Source organism: Chanodichthys erythropterus, chromosome 3 (assembly GCF_024489055.1).
Source record: "Chanodichthys erythropterus isolate Z2021 chromosome 3, ASM2448905v1, whole genome shotgun sequence".
Classification (NCBI taxonomy): Eukaryota; Metazoa; Chordata; class Actinopteri; order Cypriniformes; family Xenocyprididae; genus Chanodichthys; species Chanodichthys erythropterus.
The window spans coordinates 37,012,019-37,035,711 of NC_090223.1; positions in this window are offsets into that span (position 1 = coordinate 37,012,019).

Below are 23,693 nucleotides of genomic sequence, written 5' to 3' on the forward strand. Positions count from 1 at the left end.
GTGGACAGGTGATAATCCTCATTACTGTTGTAACACCACTGGATGTCTAACAGCAGAGCACATCATATTATTTGCATAGCAAAATGTACTAAAATTAAAATTATTTAACATATATGTGAAAATTATATACAGTTTTATTGTATATATATTAACATGTGTGTATGTATAGCCTATTAGAAATGTAGGATATTTTTCTTTAAACAAGCTGTCAGGAAAACAAGCTTTTATTAGGAGAATCAAATGAAACGGTTCAGACTCAGCAGAACATGTTAAGGAGGAAGTCATTTCGCCCACCAAACTGGACAAAGGTTCATGAGGCTAACTTTAAAAACTGATGTAGCCTAACTGCTGAACTGATTTAGAAATTCATTAAATCATTATTTTCACATTGAGGCTGCAACAGGGGTTATGTGCAATCTAACTTCCTTATTCTGTAAAACAGATCAGGTCGCTTTCGGTTTAGGTCTTTTGCATGTACTTCATGAAATAATTTGCTGTTTTATTCAAGATAACTTAAAAGGAGCTAGCAAAGAAGAGTATAACTGATGTCCCCCGCATATGCAGATTGACATTTAAAAGCTTTTTTCATTTTTCTTCTTCACACTAACGTTTAGATATTAAATAGAATAAAACACCTATACTTGGCAGTTTCGCTGATTACTTTAAAACTCTCTCTACTCTCTGAAAAGCAGATGCAATGAGACCAGTTTTCCGGTTTGGTCATGTGACGTTTGACATATAGGCTAGATGGTACCAACAAAGCTGGATTGGAGTGGTTTGGTTTTGTCAACTTGAAATTAATCCTTAGTTTGTTCAACTACCATCATGGTACAGGCCCCAGGTAAGTTATCTTCGGGATCAGGTAAGCTATCGTCTTCAGGATCAGGTAAGTTATCTTCAGGAACATGTAAGTTATCTTCGGGATCAGGTAAGCCATCTTTGGGATCAGGTAAGCTATTATATTCAAGATCAGGTAAGTTATCTTCAGGATCAGGTAAGCTATTGTCTTCAGGATCAAGTAAGTTATCTTCAGGAACAGGTAAGTTATCTTCGGGATCAGGTAAGCTATCGTCTTCAGGATCAGGTAAGTTATCTTTAAGATAAGGTAAACTATACTTTTTCAGGGAAAGTGACATCTGAAGGGTCTTGCCCAATGGTGGTCAACAATTTGGGAGGCTCTGGTGCAGTTTTTCCTGGTAAGTACTCCACAGTTGCTGAGGTGTGGTCTGGGTTTCCGCTCTTAGCCTTCTTGAAACTTCTTGAACTTCTTGATCATAGCAATATTCCTCAAGGTCAGACTGGGAATCGTTCTCGTCAGCTTCATTAAAGTTGACACTCTTGGCATTTCATTGAGTTCTTGGCCACCAAGCTACCTTCATCATATCAGCTTCATTTTCTACTTGGGTCATGGGAAGGAAGCTGCACAGCAGCAGGAGATCACTGTGAAGTGTTCTTTGTGGCCTTTTCCAGTTTCTGGCCTTACTACATACTCAGGAACACCTTCAGATTGTTTCACAACAACATACACATCTGATTCCCATCGTTCAGCTAACTTGTGAGTAACTAACAGAACTAACATAATATGTTTGCCTCGGAGGTGAACGTTCAAGACTCGAATACCTTCTTTCAAGGTGGAATTTACAATGTGCTTGTCGAATAAAAATTGCTTTGTTGTGATTCGCTGTCTTTTTTGCACTCTCTGTAGCTAACATGTATCTCTCTGTCATGTCTTTCCTTAAGAAAGGAAAATCAGGGGCTCAAAAACGAAAAGAAAAGAAGATTAAAGAGAGAAAGGCAAATGAGGGCAAGCAGTTGCTCACTCAGTTTTTTTAAAAGAAAGGTGAGCTCCAAATGCATCATCGAGCATTGACATTGTTTTAACATAAATATCTACTCCAGGTAGAATAGCATACATTTATGTTCGTACTCTATTTGAATAATATACCAATACTTTATAGTATCACACCCTACATAGCGAGCAAACAATATTTCTGTGTAAATAACGGAGTGAGAAGCAGACGGAGGCGGAGCTGGAGCTCAACACACTGCCACTCCAGGCAGCTGCGCAGCTTGTCGTCTCTTCTGCTGCAGTTCTCCCCAGAGTCAGAAGTTTACATGAAAACACTGTATATTTCCCTCCATTGTCAAAATCTAACACCCGCGAAAACACAGATCGTTAGCGCCTATTTTACCGCATTGTTATGCAAATTAGCTCGCGCACGCTCTTACATCAAGTACAGGATTGTTCTCAGTTTAATGCACATCTTAATGATTAAAAATGACTTATTTTAAAACGTAATTCAAAGACTGAATGTCTAGTTTGGCGGTTAGTGTACCCTGTGATTCATTTGAAACAGACAAATAATCAGCAATTAACTTGTACTTAGCCTACACTTTAAAAAAGGTATTGTGACAATAAAGGATATTTTAGCAACCATTTGAAGCCATATATTTCAGTTTCAGACAAAAATATATTAATCAGAGTGTGGCTTATTTTGTTTACATTTTAAGTGTTTTTATGATAAAAAAGCAATACCCCACCCATTGGTATCACTATGGTATTTGGTACGGGGGCCCAGCAAGATGGTTTGTACCCAGGGCCCAAAATTTGGTGCTACGCCCCTGCTCTCTTGTAACTGAATGTCTTTGATATGGTTGGAACCTGGCTTCACTGAGAGGAAATCCATGCATACAAGTTTAAGTGGCCTTGTAGCTGTGATATTGACAAGTGGTGCAGCTTTCTCAGCTTAAGACTTGGGCCGTACACAGCGGTGACAGGTTTTGATCTTGATTTCCACATCAGCTGACATCTTAGGCCAATATCATCATGCTGAATTTTCAGAACTAAGGGCCTCAAGGTTTCAGGCAACAGAATTTGGTGGTAAGTTTGTATACCTTCTTGTTACTTTTGATACAGGATACCATTCAGGATTTCAAGTCTGTTCTACTCTCTTAATAAGAGGCCTTTGGAGGAATGGTGGAATAGTTTCTCCTGCTTCTATTTGTCTTACTATCTCAAGGATACAGGTGTTTTCTATTTCTTAGTTCATCTGGTGCTAACAGAGTTATAACAGGTAAGCCACCGAATTAATCCTCTTCCTCAATTTCCTGGAAGAGCTTTTGGATGGTAGCCAAGAGACAAAACAATTAGGCAAATTAGGCAAAGTCTCTGTGGTATGATTATTGACCACTAGGTGAACTAAGTGATTAATCACAGATGGCTTTAATGGGGTTTTCATTCATAGTCATATGTTTGGATCCCAAGTGTCCCTTTGTAAACTTTTATATTCTTTCCACCTCTTTCTATGACAAAGTGTCATCAGGTAATCTGCTTTGTGGTCATCTGGACAGCCCATCTGCATCCTTTTTTTGTTTCCCAGCTCTGTATTGTAGTTGGAATTCAACCGTTGACAGTGCGGATTACTGTCAGTGACAATAAGGGCTTTCATATAGGTAATCCTGGAATTGGTCTGTTACAGCCCATTTAAGAGCGAGGAACTTATGGGCAGAGTCCCTGCTTTCACATTTCGGCTCACATAAACAATAAACCATTTCTGACTTTGTTGCTCCTGCTAAAGCGCAGCACCGAGGCCTGAGGTACTCGCATCTGTATGCAAGATGTAAGGTAACTTGGGGTCAGCAAATCCAATTAATGAGGTTTTAACAGGTGTAAATTCCGTTCCTGAGATATTTCCACTGGTTGCTGCTGGCATAAATGTTAATGATTCCCTGGTTTCAGCATGTCCATGAGATGAATGGAACTGGATATTATTATTATTATTAAACATGTATTATGCTATTATTATTATAAATATATTAAAGTTTTCACAAATAAGTTATCCACTTTTACTTTCTATTAGTTTCAAAATGTGTCCATAATCTTACAAATGGTTCCTTTTAGTGTAGGTTGACAATGTAAACTAGCCCTTACTTCAAGACACACAACAAGATTATAAAAAAGCAGTTTTATTCACTTGACAAATCATTTTAAATCTTTACAGTTCCCCTGCAGTACCTCCATGATCCACTGGGGTTGTGGAGCACAGGTTGAAAAAGACTTGAAGAGCACTTAAAGGGTTAGTTCACCCAAAAATGAAAATACTGTCATTTATTACTCACCCTCATGTCATTTCACACCCGTAAGACCTTCGTTAATCTTCGGAATAAAAATTAAGATATTTTAGCTGAAATCCGATGGCTCCGTGAGGCCTCCATAGGGATCATTTCCTCTCTCAAGATTCATAAAGGTACTAAAAACATATTTAAATCCGTTCATGTGAGTACAGTGGCTCAATATTAATATTATAAAGCGACGAGAATACTTTTGGTGTGGCAAAAAAAACAAAATAACGACTTATTTAGTGATGGCCGATTTCAAAACACTGCTTCAGGAAGCATTGGAGCATTGTGAATCTGTGTGTCGAATCTGCAGTTCGGAGCGCCAAAGTCACGTGATTTCAGCAGTTTGGCGGTTTGACCAGCAATCCGATTCATGATTTGATACACTGATTCATTTGTGCTCCGAAGCTTCCTGAAGCAGTGTTTTGAAATCAGCCATCACTAAATAAGTCATTATTTTGTTTTTTTGCCGCACCAAAAATATTCTCGTCGCTTTATAATATTAATATTGAGCCACTGTACTCACATGAACTGCTTTAAACATGTTTTTAGTACCTTTATGGATCTTGACAGAGGAAGAAACATTGCTCCCTATGGAGGCCTCACGGAGCCATCGGATTTCAGCTAAAATATCTTAATTTGTGTTCCGAGGTCTTATGGATGTGAAACGACATGAGGGTGAGTAATAAATAACAGAATTTTCATTTTTGGGTGAAATAACCCTTTAACATTCCTACCAGTAGTAATAAACAACACCCTGTTGAGTTTGTTCATTTTCCAACATTTCTATATGCTATAAAATTGTTTGCCTGTACCCAAAAACTGCATCTCCTTATATTTACTTATTTTAAACTTTAAAATTATTTTACAGTTACCATTAAAAGTTTAACAGGTTTTTGATAATATTGTAATTTCAAAACAATCCTTATTAATAAAAATACAGTAAGACTAAAATATTTTCTGCTAAGCTTCCTTTCACCTGTTACTAGATGTGATCAAGAGACAGTCTTATATCCCTGAGATATCACTTGCATCGCTGGATAAATTAAACAAAATATATCAGTTGGAACATGTGCAGCAGTCTGTAATGCACTGAAGAATGAATGCACTCTATTATCATCACTCATATTTAACATAAAAGCTTTGCAAGATTTAATCATCTGTTGTCATCTGTTCATTAAAACCATCTGTTTGGAGCCTCATTAATTACAGTATTTTGTGTTCACTCACAACAGCTTTCATAAATATTATCATCAGATCTGTCCAGCACACTTTTATTCTCTGTAACATCTGCATTGACATAGTCCTCTTCAGAGTCATCCGTGTCCACATTGACATAGTCTTCCTCAGAGTCATCCTCATTCACATTGATATAGTCCTTTTCAGAGTCATCCTCATTCACACTGATATAGTCCTCTTCAGAGTCATCCGTGTCCACATTGACATAGTCTTCCTCAGAGTCATCCTCATTCACATTGATATAGTCCTTTTCAGAGTCATCCTCATTCACACTGATATAGTCCTCTTCAGAGTCATCCGCGTCCACCTTGACGTAGTCCTTTTCAGAATGATCAGAGTCTATATTAATATAGTCCTGTTCAGAAGCATTGTGATCCATGTTTTCATCAAGTTCTACATTTTCATAATCAGCCTCATCATCATCTTCATTTTTGTTATCTTGGGATTCACCTGCATGTGTATTAGCTGATCCTCCTAGAGACATTGCATAGAGATGAAGGGACATAATTATTAAAATAATTGTTAATGAAGACGTCTAATAGTTTTTATGAAATGCTACATTACCTTTTTTAAACGAGCACTTCAGTTGAGTTTCCTTATTCTTTTGTTTTTGTGTTCTCTTGACCAGGAGGATGATTATGAGGACAGACAATAAGAGCAGCACAGCTGACACCACAGCACCAATGACAGGAAGCAGGGAGGCTGAGACAGACACACGGTTTTGAGTTAAACTTTCATTATTATCAGTCCAGCTTGTTTTAGACTCTCACACATCAATACCTGTGATAGTGATGACCAGCAGTTCAGAGGCAGATGAACGGAAGGAGCGTGAGGACAAAATGACTTCATAAACACAGCTGTAGTTTCCCTCGTGTGAATAATCTGCCTCAGGAAAGAAGAAGGAGGCAGAGAGATTGAAAGCTGACTGATTTCTGGTGATATTTGCTTCTCTAAACAGGTGGAAGGAGCCTCCAGTATACTGAGATTGAGTGGAACAGATGATAGTGAAACTGTGACCCCTGGTGATCACTGACCCCTGAGGCCCAACATCAAACTGTCCATCAGGAGCAATGCGGGGAATGCTGGGCTGCTGCAAGTGCACTAGAAAACAAAAACACATTTATATTACAGAGCCTAAAACATTAAATACAAACAGTTTTAAATAAAAATGGCTTCAAGAACATCTTCTCGGGATCAAAATTTAATTCACAGCCATTTTACAAATCAGCATCACAAACACAAAAATAAGACATCTCTACGACTTGATTTTCCTGCTAAGACAAAAGTTGAGATCAAGCACCCTGCAATAAAGCAATAAAACTCATGTGAGAAGATCTCAAAGAAATAGGACACCGCCTTGCCCAAACTCTCCTCACTCACCACCTTCTCTCCTCTGAAACCAGGTGATGGTGTAGTAAATATTTACAATCCTTTTGCCCTGGTCTGGGTTGAGGGAAAGTGCAAAGCAGCCATTTGGGACAGTCTGCAGCCAGAACCCCCAGTGTTCATCCACCACTGTATGTATGCATTTCTTACTCTGAGTCATCTTTGAGAAATTGATGTTATGTATTTATGATTTCTGAATTGGTTTCTAATTGTTTAAATGTGTAATTGGCATGACATATTTTTACCTGACAAATAAAATGATATATTTGATGTATTCTGGACTCTCCTGAAATCATTATGAGATTCGATTAGTAGATTATTGGAGGCTGATGCTACCACATATCTGTGTTCAGGATAGGTCAAACTGAACTCTTATGGATGAATAGAGCAGTAGGCACGTCATCTTTTGATTTCTGTCTATCACTGATTTAGCAAGATGTATGGAAGTGGCTAAATGAAATACACTTTTTGTACGAGTGAGCAGTAGGCAACCGACTAAAAGGTATTAGCTAACTTACTACATCCTCTGATGAAAATCAGGCTGACGAGTCTTTGTCCGTGAGATCTGCTCAAACCCGGGGTGCGTATATCTCTGTGCCGCATCGGGTCCATAATGAAAAAAATAATTGAAAGTACGGGATACCCAGAATTTCTAATTAGAAACACGATCTAAGAGTAACAATCATTTGAAAATTGAAGTCAGATTAAGCATGCAGCTAAAGTAAAATTGAATAAATAAATAAAAAAATCTCAAAATTAAGTGAACTTCACAAGGGCGCTGAAAAGACATACACGCATTATACCTTCACCCGGGCCACCGGAATCCATTGTTGGGCCGACAGGGGGTTCTTTACAACATCAATACAGAATGAATTCACTTTCATCCAAATAATGTATTGTTATGAATGTAATGAGCAGAGATCAAACACTCACCCACAGTGATTTTAACAGTGTCACTCCAAGGTGACTTTATAGTGCTGTTTTTGTAGGAGTAATTACAGCTGTAGCTGCCCTGATGTGAGACGCCTACATTAACAAGGTTGAAAGTCACACTAGATACATGTTTCTGGGAGGATAATATAGATGATCCATTTCTGAAGAGGTGGAATTCAGCATCAGCATTGCATCTTGATTTAGGTGTTGTGCATCTGAACTGAATGTTTTCTCCAGGAGAAACAGCTGCATGTGTGGAGATCAGGGAAAGAGTGGGCTTCTGCAGGTCACCTGCTAAAGTAAAGAAATATGCATCTATTTAAAATTACATGTTAAGATGTGATGAAATAAATGAAGCTTAATATAATTTCTATTGCTCATTTCTCCCATAATGTCAAGATGCAAAAGATTTGACTTACCTGAACAAACAACACCAGCATCTTTACCATGATTACAGTCATGTTTTCCTAGTCCACTGTGTGAACATTGTGTGAGTTTTCCTTCACCTCCTGAGCATCCGACATCATCCAGCCAGATCGATCCACTGCCTTGACCAAAGGCAGCACTTTGAGGTGCACTGATGGCTGATCCACACTGTAACTGTCTGCACACCACAGCAGCATCATTCATGTCCCAGCTATCATCACACACGGTTCCCCACTGACCATTATGATGGATCTCCACTCTTCCACAGCAGGAATCAGATCCACCGACCAATCTTATGCCTGGTAGCTTGTCTTAAAAATGTAAGTACAATGTGATTAAAAACTATCTTGTAAGTATTTGTATATTGTAAATGTTTGACATTGTTTGGAAACAAGCTCCTAATGTGCAGAGCCCCTTTGCTTTCTCTTGTTTTGTTTTTTTAAATTTAATATAATATATATAATTATTATTTGGGGCCAAACACTGTAGGTTTATGTTGTTTTTAATCTCTTTGGTATCTTTTCCTCACAAGCAAAATAGCAAATATACAATGCCATCTTGGATCTGGAGAAACATGTATACTTTTACCCTGTGAGCAGACGACACCTGCATCTTCACCGTGACCACAGTTATGGCTTCCAATAGGATTTTGTGAGCACTGTGTGAGGGTTAATTCACTTCCTGAACATCTCACATCATTCAACCAGATCTGACCACTTCCCTGGCCAAAACTAGCGCTGGAGGTTGCATTAACAGCTCCTCCACATCCCAACTGTCTGCACACCACAGCAGTATCATTCACGTCCCAGGAATCATCACACACTGTTCCCCACTGGCCATTATGATGGATCTCCATTCTCCCAGAGCAGTCATTGCTACCATTCACCAGCCTGATACTATATCCACCTAAAAAATAAAATATCTATATTCTTAATCAACTCACATCTTACAACATGTTAAACATGCAAACTAGCAAAAACTGTCAGTCATCTCATGTAACTACAATAAGATGTGAGTTTTAAAAGAGTGACTAACAGTCTGTTACTTACCAGCTGCAGAAGTCAGAGCACTGGCTGTTGAGATAAAAAACAGAGACATTTAAAAACATTGTAGACTTACAACAAGATATTATTTACTTTAACATCATAATCATTAAGCTTCTGACAATTCTTTCAGTCTTTATGTTAAAAATATTTTCCCTGAAATTTAGAGTTATAATAGTTTGCAGGATTATAAACACAACGAGGCTGTGAAAGTCAACTAGTGACATGAGTTTCTGTTCGGCTGAAGACACTTAATGTCGCAAACAACCTCTGTAGTCCCAGTTAGCCACTTGTTAGCAATGCCTTTTTCAAGAAAAGAAAAATCTTTAAAGAAAATCACCAGAGTGTTTTATGTGATAGAGTACAACCTGAAAATATCTTGAGCTTGTTTTAACCACAGGCCTTATTTAAGGCATTTAACCAAAAACTCATTTAAAAAAATCTATTGATTTCAGAGCGATGAAGCCAGAAGGTTTGTTTTTATATGTATTAACTCAGTATTACAGGTTTTTAAACTATGGTCGCTTTTTGATGTCGTGTTAGCTTACACCTTGTATCTAACATTAATGATAAACTAAATCCTATGAAAATCATCTGCTGAAGTCTATTACAGACATATTACATGTGTATAACAGATACACAGTCAACCTTCTCTTTGACCATGGCGGACCTCTTATGTATAAACCATACTTCAAACGAACATTCGCAAACTGCATCGCAAACTTGTGTGGTTGGAACAACAGCTCTCGAGCTGTGGTTAGAAACATAGTTTCTTGTTTTTATGACATGTGGACTTAAATTGTTATCTTGAGCAAAATAAGCAAGCTGCAAAATTCACTTTTGGCTATAAATGTGTGTTGGCAGTGTGTGTACACAACCACCCTATAGTGATAAAAATCCACCCACTCCTTCCCATAAATCATAAGCAGTGTCTCAGAACAAGCCGTTTCCAGATCCCTGGCAGTGTGAGGTCACAAAAGCCACAGGCCCTGCCCATGAATGTTGACAGACACTGCCGTTTTAACATAGAACCGCCCTGAGCAAGGGCCGTTCTACCGCCCACAGCGAGTTGTCCACAGTCCGCCATTGCTGCACTGACGACAATGTCTCCCAAGAGTTTTAGGTGTTCTGTAGCTTGATGGATTAATCCACATAGCTCCATTTACTCCCAAAATCTGAGCTGCTATAGATGAGGTGGATTCATTTTGTTTTAGAAGAAAATGCTCCCTAAACTTTACCAAAATTTGTTTATGTCTGCGCGAATCATTTCACACCATACTGCTTTGTGAATGAATGTCAATACAAAGGGACTCTTTTACAGAGATTTTCTACAGTGAAAACAGACACTTACAATAAATGTCATAAAACTCATCTGTAAAGTTGAACGGGATCTGGTACAACAGGCTTGTACTAATATAGTGGATAAAACAAGAGGACAATATAAGTTAAAAAAATATATAATTTAATTGAACTAAACTTTACCTGTTCTATCTCCATGCAGCATATATTCATAGTGCGTCCTGACTGAATCCTGACACCAGAGAATGAGCTCTTGAAGCTCTGCCCTCTTAGGCCAGTGCAGCAGCTCATTTGCATTTAAAGGAAACACACTGAAACAGCGTGTTTTTGCTCAACCCCAAAAAGTGGCAATTTTAAATGATCTGAGCTAAAACTTCACATACACACTCTGGGGACATCAGAGACTTATTTGCATCTTGTAAAATGGGGCTTAATGGGTCCCCTATAAGTACAGTGTATATCTTTTATTTCAAATATATACAAATGTTATTTTACATATGTTTGTTAAGAGATTTTTAGCACCGTTTTTGAAGAGTGCACATGTGCATACGTGCTCTGATACGCAAGAACGAGCCTACGATTTAATCTGGAAATAAAGCAAAATAACTGAGAAAAACGTCTCGGTTACGCATGTAACCCTCGTTCCCTGAAGGAGGGAACGGAGACGTACGTCAGTAGTGACCGACGAATTGGGATATCGCTTAGAGAGCCCTATCATCTTCGTGTAAACTAAAACAAGCCAATGGAATTGGCGTGCGATATTTGCATAATGCGCACCGCCCCCGACAGGTGTATATAAATAGGAAGCAGATGCAATCGCACTCTGTTTTTCGCTGAGGAAACAACTGGTGTCCGCACTACAGCGAGGGTACAGAAACTGTGGCGACGGGACGTACGTCTCCGTTCCCTCCTTCAGGGAACGAGGGTTACATACGTAACCGAGACGTTCCCCTTTCAGTCGGTCACGTTCGACGTACGTCAGTAGTGACCGACGAATTGGGATCCCAACTAAAGCGCCACAGTTACGAAACCCCTTCCAGTGCCCAGCACAAGCTCAGCCGCCCATAGCACCGGCTGGCGGTGAAGGGGGCGAGCTTACACCGAGAGAGTCTACTGCTGTCTAACCACTACCCACTAAGTAAACTAGACACACTGGGGAAGCGAACCCGTAAGGGACGCTGCGGAGACCACTACCTACCCAATGGGGGAGGAGTTTATGTGGGAAATACACACATGGACTGGCCCGGGGGGGCAGTACGCATATGGAGTCCCTGGGATGGCTCCACCTGGTTAGGGGGAGACTCATCTGACAGGTGACAGCAGAGCTGGCTCTGCTAAGGGAAAGACACGGACTCGGCCCGTAGGGAGTTTTAAACCGTGGAAAATACACATATGGGACCGCTCACGTAGAGGGGTCACGACATATGGGCCCCAGCCAACAGACAGCGTCAGCGACGGATGTAGGCCTGGCATCAGACACTCCGCAATGTCCGAGCCGAAGGGGGAGGCGGAGGAACTCGACAGGGTTCGCCAAGCGGGGAACACGACTGGAGTGAAGTATGCACGTATTCGGCCAGTGGCAGGAATGGCATTGCAAGCCGACACTTAGAGTGGGTATAACACGTCTACCGACTAGTGGATGCGAGTACACGTGAGGATACCGGCTCTACACGTAGGCTATAAAACCTAGCGAACGTGTTTGGTGTCGCCCAGCCCGCAGCTCTACAGATATCTGTCAGTGAGGCGCCATGAGCCAGCGCCCAGGAAGAGGCCACCCCTCTGGTGGAGTGGGCTCTCAACCCGAGCGGGCAAGGCACACCCTGGGATTCGTACGCCAAGGCGATGGCATCCACTATCCAGTGGGCCATCCTCTGCTTGGAGACAGCCTTTCCCTTCTGCTGGCCTCCGTAACAGATGAAGAGCTGATCTGAGGTCCTGAAGCTTCGCGTTCTGTCCACGTAAACGCGCAGAGCGCGGACGGGACAGAGCAAAGCTAGGGCTGGGTCTGCCTCCTCCGAGGGCAGCGCTTGCAGGTTCACTACCTGATCTCTGAAGGGAGTGGTAGGAACCTTGGGCACGTATCCAGGCCGGGGTCTCAGGATGACGTGAGAATCACCGGGCCCGAATTCTAGGCACGTTTCGTCGACCGAAAATGCATGCAGATCCCCTACCCTCTTCAGGGAAGCCAATGCAACCAGAAGAACCGTCTTAAGAGACATTAGTTTCAGGTCGACTGATTGCAAAGGTTCAAAGGGATGACCCCGGAGAGCTGTGAGAACCAGGGTCAAATCCCAAGAGGGTACGGAGGAAGGGCGAGGAGGATTGAGTCTCCTGGCCCCCCTCAGGAATCTGACGATCAGATCGTGTTTCCCCAGGGACTTACCCTCAACTGCATGGTGATGTGCGGCAATAGCGGCAACATACACCTTGAGGGTGGAGGGAGACAGCCTTCGCTCCAACCCATCTTGCAGAAAGGAAAGCACGGATCCGACCGAACATGATCGGGGGTCCTCTCGGCGAGAGGCGCACCATTCGACGAACAGGTTCCACTTCAACGCATAGAGATTCCTAGTGGAAGGAGCTCTAGCGGAAGTGATGGTGTCTACGACCGCTTGCGGGAGATCACTCAGAACCTCCGCATCCCGTCCAGGGACCACACGTGGAGGTTGGACAGCCGCCACAAAATCCCCCCCGGCCCTCCTCCGGGGGTGGGAGAGCAGATGGAATACTCTCCCAAAGGGCAGGAACCTTCCGCTCCAGGTCTGCGACCGGCACCCTGCTGTTTGGCTGGTGTAGGCTGCTGCTTTGCCAACTTAGCAGGGGCGGAGGAAGACGCAGGCGGGCACCCTCGGCGACGAGCGGGCTGAGGCTGAGCCACGGGCGGCTGGGTGGAGGCAGCAGCGGACCGCCGTGGCATGACATGTCTGATAGCCTCAGCCTGCTTCTGTGCAGCGGAGAACTGTTGGGCACAGCTCTCCACCGCGTCGCCGAAAAGGCCGACCGGAGACACGGGGGATTTGACCAGCGCGACCCCCCCCCCCCCCCCCCCTTGTTTTAGTTTACATGAAGATGATAGGGCTCTCTAAGCGATATCCCAATTCGTCGGTCACTACTGACGTACGTCGAACGTGACCGACTGAAAGGGAATGAGAATTAGTCCTCAGATGCAATATGTCACTCGTTGTTTAAAACAAGGAGGAAGCAGGATCTAAACGCAGCAGTAGGTGTTTAATGACCAAAATTTTGAAATACAGGAACAAAGGAACAGAACAACAACATAGGCATAAATAAGAACTGACAACGGAACTGAACAAACAAACACAGAGCTTAAATACAAGGGGAACAGAGGACCAAACGAGACTAATTAACAAGACACACCTGACCTCAAACACGAATCAAATCAGAAACCACGGAGACACAAAAGTGGTGGGAAACTGAGAACAAAGGGGAACATGTGACCAATGAAAAACAAGCTCTAGACATGAACAGAACACAACTCAAACCGTTAAACAATACCTGTAATTTATTGTAAAAAAAAAAATAAAAAAATCTAGCATTAATTAGATCTTAAATGGGTTCATTTAAAGAAGTTAATAGTCTACTCCACCCCCTGCATGACAAATTTTTCAAAATGCATGTGCAAATTTGTCTGATCCTAGACACGATCATGGGCAGCAACGCAAAGCTGATTCTGAGGTAGTCTGATCTAATATTTGATGTTTTTTTTTTTTTTTTTTTTTTAAATGTTGTTGATTTAATGAATATCTGGCTGACTTTTCCATTTCTTGACATTACATGGTTAGATTCACATAGCAAATATCAAATATCCATCTTAGAGATAATCACTATATTTATAATGAAACAATCACATTTTAAAATATATTAATCATATCATAATAAAATACCATTTATTGTTACTACTGTAAATCTATATTAAATATTATGAGATCTCCTTCAGAATCTTTACTTTTAAAAATAATTTTGTTTCTGTATATCTGTATTTTTAAAATCTATTTTTATATTTTATAAATAAAAATATATATTACATAGGCCTATTGTAATGACAGTATATTTATTGAACAAAAATGAATTATTTAATTTATCAAAATAAACAGAAAATAGTACAAACTTTGCTAAAGTTATTCTTTTTGAACAAGTATTAATATGTTTTTAATAATGACTAGGTTATTTTAGCTAAAGTATTTGTATAAATACTGTGTGCCTTTTACCCCAAGGCCTCCCTTACCACCTCTTACATTTGTAAGATTTTTAAACAAAATTAACCACTTTATGATTTTGTTTCATGCAAAATATGTTGCTCCATCAATGTCCAATACAAACATATATATATATTCCTGCAATCATATACTTTGAGAGTAGTGAAAAGCACAATTTTTCTTAAGGTGTGCCTATTTGTTATATTTAGGCCTATTTGTTATAATGCGGGTATTTTTTATTTTTTTTTTATTGTTCTTTTTTTCCATTAAAGGGGAAAATCCATCGGTCTTTAATCTATTTGTTACAGGTGGGTACATCATGTCCTCTGTCTTATTCATTTTTTTATATTAACAAATAATGTTAATAGGCTAATAATTCTTGTTCAGAGATTGAAGGAAGATGTAATGTCAAAATGCAACGGAGTTAAGATTTTTTTTCTTTTTCATATGCAATCGTTTATTGTGAGCCTAAATTAGTGAATTGCTGATGTCAGGCTGACTTGTCACCACCTACTGGTGGTCTTTCATATTTACAGTATTGTTTCATGTTATCACTTCATATTTTTCACTGTTGCATTTAAAACGCTCTTAGAATGCAACTGACATTGATGTAAATGCATTACTGTGCCACCTTTGAGATGCACTGAACAGTGTGTAAATACGTCATGCAATGTCAGTTGCAGCTTCTGTGCCACCTATAATGCAAAGCTGGGTGTTTGTTGATATAGATTTCATCAGACAGCCTATAATCTCTTACTGCTATTTATGTTGTTGATTAAATTTAACAATATGACGTAAGTGATTTTGACATATATTTACAGGTTTTCAAAAAACAATTTGACATGATTTGCTCACAACATTTTTCTTACAAAACCGCATCATTTTGCAGGACAATGTCTATTACAGTAGGCTATTCAACATAGATAGGGTGTTAACAGAGTGATATACATGCTTTAAGAAAATTGTTTCATCACACTGTAAAGTGATCTAGAGGAAAAGTTCAAATTCCAAAAATGTATATACAAACTCAGCAACAAACTACAGCATACTGTTAATTACAGTTAGTACCACGCAAAGTAGGGGTGCTGAGGGTGACCTCTGGTGTGGAGTGCAGGAAAAAAATTTGTGTGGTGATAAAAAAAAAGTTTAAACAAAAACTGTTGTGTTTTGGCTATAGTTATACATATTACATGTGTTTGTGTTTTAATCTGTATTATAGGGTCACCAACTAAGGACAGATTGTAATCTAGGCCTGTAAATGAACACATGCTTCTTGACTCTTCAACCAAGTGTAATAGAATATGTTAAAAGGCCTTTAACGTTATTATGTGCTCATCTATAAATCTGTAACATGTAGCCAACATTAAGAATAGGGATGTGCCGGTGAGGAAATTTTCCCACTGATTAATTAATTTGTGACAACACCATCATTACACCTGCACATTCATCAAGAAAAGATATTTGTCAAAGACGTTCAGCATCTGCAGCGCTTATTTTGATCTTTAACGTGTGACAAAATTACATCTTCCTCCCCTCTTTCAACAAGACATATTATTAACATTAGGGTGAAGTCAGCAAAATTTGGACCCTTTTTGGTAAACTGTGTATCAAATACAAATAAATATATTCTACTGCACTATTAAAGGATTGGTTCACTTTAAAATAAACTTTTCCGATAATTTACTTACCCCCATGTCATCCAAGATCTTCAGTCGAAAAGAACTTAAGGTTTTTCGTGAAAACATTCCAGGATTATTCTCCTTATAGTGGACTGGTCAAAATTAGTTTCAGTGCAGCTTCAAATGGCATCAATACGAACATCTTTTTTTTTCTGTAAGTAGAATAGGGAAGGCGTAGGACATACAGTGTAAGCGTTTTGAAGAATGCGGAAAGCGGAAGCACGTGCAAGACGATCATTTGTGTTTATAAAGCATATACAGTTGTATTCTTTTTTTGAATGAATGATCGTTTCCCTAGATAAGACCCTTATTTCTCGTCTGGTATCATTTAAAGCCCTTTGAAGCTGCACTGAAACTAATTTTGACCTTCAACCATCTGGAGGCCATTGAAGTCCACTATAAGGAGAAAAATCACAAAGTTTATGGGACTTTTTACCCTTGTGCGTGCTTTATCAGATCTTAATTATGAAATTGAAACTCCGGATCGAAAGAAAATGACTCAAATTTGCCATGTGAATTTATTGAAACCATTTTTTCCCCCCGTACTTGTAAACAATCTATCAAGTCGTCTGCTGTGGTCAGTTCTGTGACTGATGAGCTGAGTCGATCTTCGGTAGGAGAGACTGGGGGGATTAAAGTTTTAGATGACGCTGTATTACAACCTCGTTAAAAAAATTCGGAGGCTCTAAATGATTTGGAGAATTTGTTGACCCATTTATCCGTTGTACAACGAACAGAGCTGTCACAGTTGATAGGCGATTTTATCGTGTTCCTGTTGAAAAACGTCGGTAATTGATCGAGTCAGAGATTCAGTATATGCTGAGAAATAACATCGCAAAACCGTCTTGTTCGAGTTGGGCTTCGCCGTGTCTATTAGTTAGAAAACCAGATGGAACGTTCAGGTTTTGTACGGATTATAGACGAATTAATAAAATCACCAAACCTGACGCTTTTCCCCATAGACATAATCAGGGGTGCACATAAGAGGTACGCAGGTACGCATGCGCGGTAAAAATAAACTATGTGTACCAGAAAACATGGAGGGAAGCGCTTTTGAGTACCGGTTCACAGGGATAGGTTTACTTACTGGAGTAGGATTTTTCTCCATCTCTGGTAAGATAGCAATCATCATAATGTGTGTTCTTTAATTATTAGGTGTGCAACGGATCGCAGTTAATCCGTGATCCATACGGATAAGGTCCAACGGTTCGGCACGCATGTGATTCGCGGATTAACTGCTATATTTAACCATCATAGAGTGAAAGTTTGTAATTTGGACGTGTTTTGTCTCGCCAATTAACACATTCAAACGACTTTAAAAGCGGAAGAAGAGGCAAAAATCGGGACTCGCGAACTGTAATCTGTGCGCACAGCCCCCCGAAACGCGCGCATGATGAGAGTCAGACAGCGCTCGAACACCGAATTAACTCCGCTTTCGCGTTTACTTGCGCTTGAAAGGAAACATACACACAAAATTATGTCAAAATACCTGTCTCGGCAAGTATTCTCTCGGTTATGTCATAAGTGAAGTTGAGAAAGAAACCATTTGTGTCAGTTATTTGGTCCGTGCTTTCCTTCTTAAAGTGACAGCAGCCTTTGCTGTCATTAATGTTAGTAAAAAAAAAAAATCATTATCATCATCTACCATGTACGAGAGAAAAGAAGATAGTGAGGAGAGCAGTCAGGAGGAAAGTGATTAGGACAGCTTTTAGGATGTGTCATGTAAAGTGTGAGTACCAAGCAAAATCTCCAGGTACTCCCTTGAGAACCAGACCAAAAAAGTTATGTGCACCCCTGGACATAATGTAGGGCTCTCAAGTTTTGGAAACAGGCAAGAGTGACCCCCCCCAACCCAAATAAATTCATGAGACCAAAGAATGCCCGTTATACACAAGATGAATGATATCTTGTTTTTAACCATTACAGAGACATCAGAGCCAGCGGCGAATGTCAGAAGGACTAGCCGAGGTACAGCTGCTCTCGGCTGGGTACATGAGCACCGAGCACCCGGTGATCGCCTGGATCTCACAACTCCGACAACTTCAGATCAAATTTTCAAATAGGCGCTATCTTTATAAATTAACGACAGATTTGAGATTTAAACAACTACATTCTCGCCTGAAAAACTTTTAAAACATTTCATGACAGTAAAATAGTTTTTAAATTACGCGGGTTTTCTCCTCCGCTTGCTGGTAGGAGCTGCGGCCTGGACGTCTGAACTTTGCGATCTTGGTATTCTGAAACGCCGAATGCAAAGCTCGTCTTCTTTTTGTGACAGACAGCCTCAAGCCGAGAAGCAAGAACAAGATCTGCTGTAGTATGTCCTCCATTGTTGTTTACTATATCGTTTTCTTCTTCGCGCGAGAATGACGTCGATCACTATTTTCCGGCTACACCACGCCTATCAAGTAAGGGTACTGTTTGCGGTGGAAACGCAAGCCTGATCATGGTGTACCGTTCCGAACCGAACCGTACCGCTCAGTGGAAACGAGGCATAAATATCGCGTCATATCCGTATTCATATTTTGAGACTGTGGCGGGACCAATTAGAATGTGGTGGGCCGCCACAGTCTAGTCAATGTATGGGAAACACTGATCCATGGCCTGGCCAGGATATAAAATGTGACATGATTTTAAAAGTGACCTATAACGTCGACAATGCAATACACTTTAATGCTAATAAAATTACTACAACTATTTGGAGAAAGATGTTTAATGTAACAAAATGTCAGTCATCGTGTGATAGCAAAATATAACTAGGCCTAGACTACTTGTTCTGAGCAGGTGTCAATGAACAGGCGGTAAAACTGTTGTCTAAGTTCACACTCATGAAAAACTGATTCTGATTATCTAACAGCAGTCAAGTTGTCATTGTTTGTGTCACACAAGTTGTGAATTTGTTGTAACATTAAAACAGGAGATCATGACTTACTCTGTGCTCACAGTGATGCTCAGAGCTCCAGTGGTTTCCTCTGTGGGTGAACGAGGATGATGGTGAACAATTCCAGGATATGCTTTTTTTTCATTGGTTGTTGCATTAAATCTTACCCAGATACAATAGTGCTATTTTCTGATTGGCTATTGTGTAGCCACTTTCTTTTTTTTGATTGGCTGATAAGTGGCAGGTTCGAGACGCGCTTGATTCCTTCCCGGTTGAGAGAGCGGCGCGGCCAGATATATTTTGGGCGCTGCGGCATATTAAATATATGATAGTTTTTCTGCGTGAGAAATACAATGTGTGGCGGGAGTGCGTGACAAAAGACCGAAATGAGTGACTGTCACGCTCAATGCGTGACACTTGAGAGCCCTGGACATATAACACTAGACGCCCCATTGGCCGCTGGACCGCACGTCAACGGCGCCGCCATGTTGTGCGGGGCAACGTTCGCATAACGCTCATAACTGGAAAAAAGGCCTGCTTCATGTGCTGTCTAAAATCTAATCTAAAACATGAAAAATTATGTATTTAAGGCATGCATAGGACTGGGATCTAAAAAAAATAAAAAATCTGTATTTAATTTAAAAAAAAAAAAAAATGTATTTCATATCCTGCCCAATATTGTCCTAGAAACAATGTTTGTAACTACTGGCTGGTTATTAAACAGTCCACGATTCCAAAGTACTGATGTCCATGCGTTTTATTTGTTATGGAACACCGTGAAAACTAGACACAAACAAAAACAACAGACACAGTCTTACACATAACACCACTAAACCACAAAATCAAATAAAGAATATACAAAATATAATTTTTTACCGTGTATGCCTGGTAACCAGCAGTAGAATAGTCAGGAGCACTAACATGCTTATCTGAATTCATGCATCGCCTTACTATTGGCGCCAATACTTCCAGGTGAAATAAATCAGGAAGAGTCACATGACACATTCAGCTGGTAGACAACCGAATTTAACAATAAAATACAATACATAATTATAAAGTACAATACATAAGTGAAATACATAATTACCAAATCATAAAGAGTAAACAACCTTTTGAAAAAATTAATAAAGTCATACATAACCCACAGCTGACCCATCAGCGTCAGCTACACTCCCACCAAATTACCTTTGATTTACTACATCATAAATATAATCACATAATCAATGGTAATTTCATCGACAATACATAAAATCAAACCAACATGATTCAAAACCCCACAGTTCATAATTGCATATTCTTTAGCTAAAAATGAACAAATTTGTCCACCTTATAAACAATTTAATATCAACCAATGTTAAACGCAGCACAAAAAACACATGATCAAGATACAAACTGATACCAATAGGACTAAGATTCTAATAAAGTGATAGAGCGATTTTATTTTATTTTATTCAACTTTTGGCTACAAGAACTACCAACTTTTGGATCGGGCGTTCGACAATAGAGGGTTTAGTGAGGAGTTCACCCCTTTTTCCCAACCCCCGATTCCCCATTTGTATCATGGCTCTCCGCACCAGTCCATCACTGTCCTTGGAAAATTCAAGGACCCTAGCCAACCTCCATTCATTACGAGGAACTTCCTCTTCCTTTACGATGACAATGTCACCAACTTGCACATTCCGTCTTGCTGTGTGCCATTTTTGCCTGAGAGAGATATTAGTGAGATATTCTATCCTCCATCTACTCCAAAACTGTTCACACAAATACTGCACCTGCCTCCACCGTTTCTTTACATAAAGATCTTCTTTGACAAATGTACCAGGAGGAGGGAGTGGAACAGATGACTTCATGGTAAGCAGGTGATTTGGAGTAAGAGGCTCCAAGCTTGTAGGATCACTGAGGCCATCTACTGTCAAGGGACGGTTATTGACTATAGACATAGCTTCATAAAAGAACGTACGTAAAGAGGCATCATTTAATCTCCCAACACTTTGTGCCAGAACTAAGTTCATTACCCCTTTAGTGGTTCGAATCTGCCGCTCCCAGACGCCTCCAGCATGACTTGAACTGGGTGCATTCAGACAAAAATCACACTCCTTAGTTGCCAGATATGCTGCCACTCTCTCTTCACTCACTTCTTTTAAGGCCTTCTTCAACTCGCTCTTTGCCCCTACGAAGTTAGTTCCTTGATCTGATCTGATATGTCTGACAGCTCCACGGATGGCAATGAAACATCGTAAAGCATTAATGAATGCATCAGTTGTCATGTCTTCCAACATCTCTATATGAACAGCTCTTGAACAGAGACAAGTGAAAAGGAGACCATACCTTTTATATACCTTACGACCTTGTTTGGTGTAAAAGGGACCAAAACAGTCCATGCCACAATAGGTAAATGGCAGGGAGGGATCAATACGGTCAAGGGGCAAGTCTGCCATCCGTTGTTCTGGTGGCCTACGAGCTCTCCTACAAGGAACACATTGCCGTATATACTGGGCTACCACTCCTGGCTCGCAGTTCATTTAGAGTCTGCCCCCTACCTTGATGTTGAATTTTTTGATGATAATGCGCCAGAATAAGGCATGTGACAACACCGTCACTAGGAAGGATTGCTGGATGCCGTACTTCAAAAGGTGCAGATGCCTTCCTTAATCGTCCTCCCACCCTCATTATTCCATCTTGCATAAATGGATCAAGCTGATACAGAGGATGGTTACGAGGTAGCCTCCCAGATTCCTGGCTGAATGCATGCAATTCTTCCTTAAAGGCATCCTGTTGTGCAAGCTGAATGAGAGTGAATGAAGCCCTCCTTCTTTCCTCCACACTTAAAGGTTCTGATGTCTTCAACTTCTTTACTAATCTTTGGATTCGGGCAATAACATTCACAGCTGTAGACCATTTTGAAAATCGTGATAGTTGCTGTTGAAAATCCACTTGCACTATGGTTTCAGTCCTCAATACTTGGACAGCTTTGACCTCAGGGTCTCCCACCGACAATTCTGATGTTCCTTGTTTAGCAACTACTTCTTTCTCCCAAAGGAATCTGGGCCCTGTGAGCCAGTTTGAATTGATCAGCTCGTCTACCGTGAGACCTCTTGAGGCATGATCAGCGGGATTCTCTCCTGTATTGATGTAATACCACTGTCTTGGATCAGTGGTCTCCCGAATTCTTTGGACACGGTTAGCAACGAAGACATGAAATCGTCTAGCTTCATTGTTGATATAACCAAGGACTACTTGTGAATCGGTCCAAAAATATTCTCTGTCGACTCCAAGAGCCAGCTCCTCCTTCAGCATAATACTCACAGCTGCAGAAATCACCGCTGCAGTTAACTCTAATCTTGGAATAGTGACAACCTTTACGGGAGCAACTCTCGCCTTTCCCATCACCAAGGCACAGTGTACTTTGCTTTCACTCACCAATCTGATGTAGGAGCACTGACCATAACCTTGACTGCTAGCATCCGAAAAGTGGTGCAGTTCAGTTCTCAAGATCTTTCCAAAGTTTGGAGGTGTAAAGCATCTTGGAATTTGTATTTTTCCAAGGTTGGGCAAATCATTCAACCAATTCTCCCACCTTGGCCTCAACTCAGAGGGTAATGGTTCATCCCAACCGATGCCCTTATGACACATTTCTTGCAGCACCTTCTTGCCAGATACAACAAATGGAGCCAAGAACCCCAATGGATCATAAACAGAAGCCACAATGGAGAGAATTCCACGTCGTGTGGCAGGTTTCTCATCAAGAGTAACATTAAAGGTGAAAGTATCACTCTCTACATCCCATCTTACTCCCAAGACATTTTGCACTGGAAGAAAGTCATGATGGAAGTCAACATTCTTCACCTCAGCAGCACGATCACACACACTAATGGACTCCAGCACTTCTCTGTTGTTAGAAATAAATTTATGAAGATGCAGCTTTCCTTTAGCACACAAGGCTTGAGCTTCTTTCACCAGCTTGATTGCCACCTCAACAGACTCCAAGCTTATGAGACCATCATCTACATAGAAATGATTTCTGATGAAACTAGCAGCCAAAGGATACTCACTTTCATTCATACTGGCAAGATACTTTAAGCCATAATTGGCACAGCCTGGAGAGGATGATGCTCCAAAGAGGTGTACTTTCATACGATTATTCTCTGAGCTCTATGTCCGTGTCTCCATTTGCCCACCACAGGAACCGCAGATAATCCCGGTCTTCTCTAATAACATGAAATCTATGAAACATTTTCTCAATGTCACACATGACAGCGATCAGGTGTTTACGGAAACGGCAAAGCACTCCAGTCAATCCATTAGTAAGATCAGGTCCAGTTAATAGATGGTCATTCAAGGCAGTACCTTCATACTTGGCTGAACAGTCAAAGACTACCCTGATCTTATCTGGTTTCCTAGGGTGATAAACACCTTGGTGTGGAATATACCACACATTTCCCACATCTGGTCGTTCATCTGCCATTTCTGC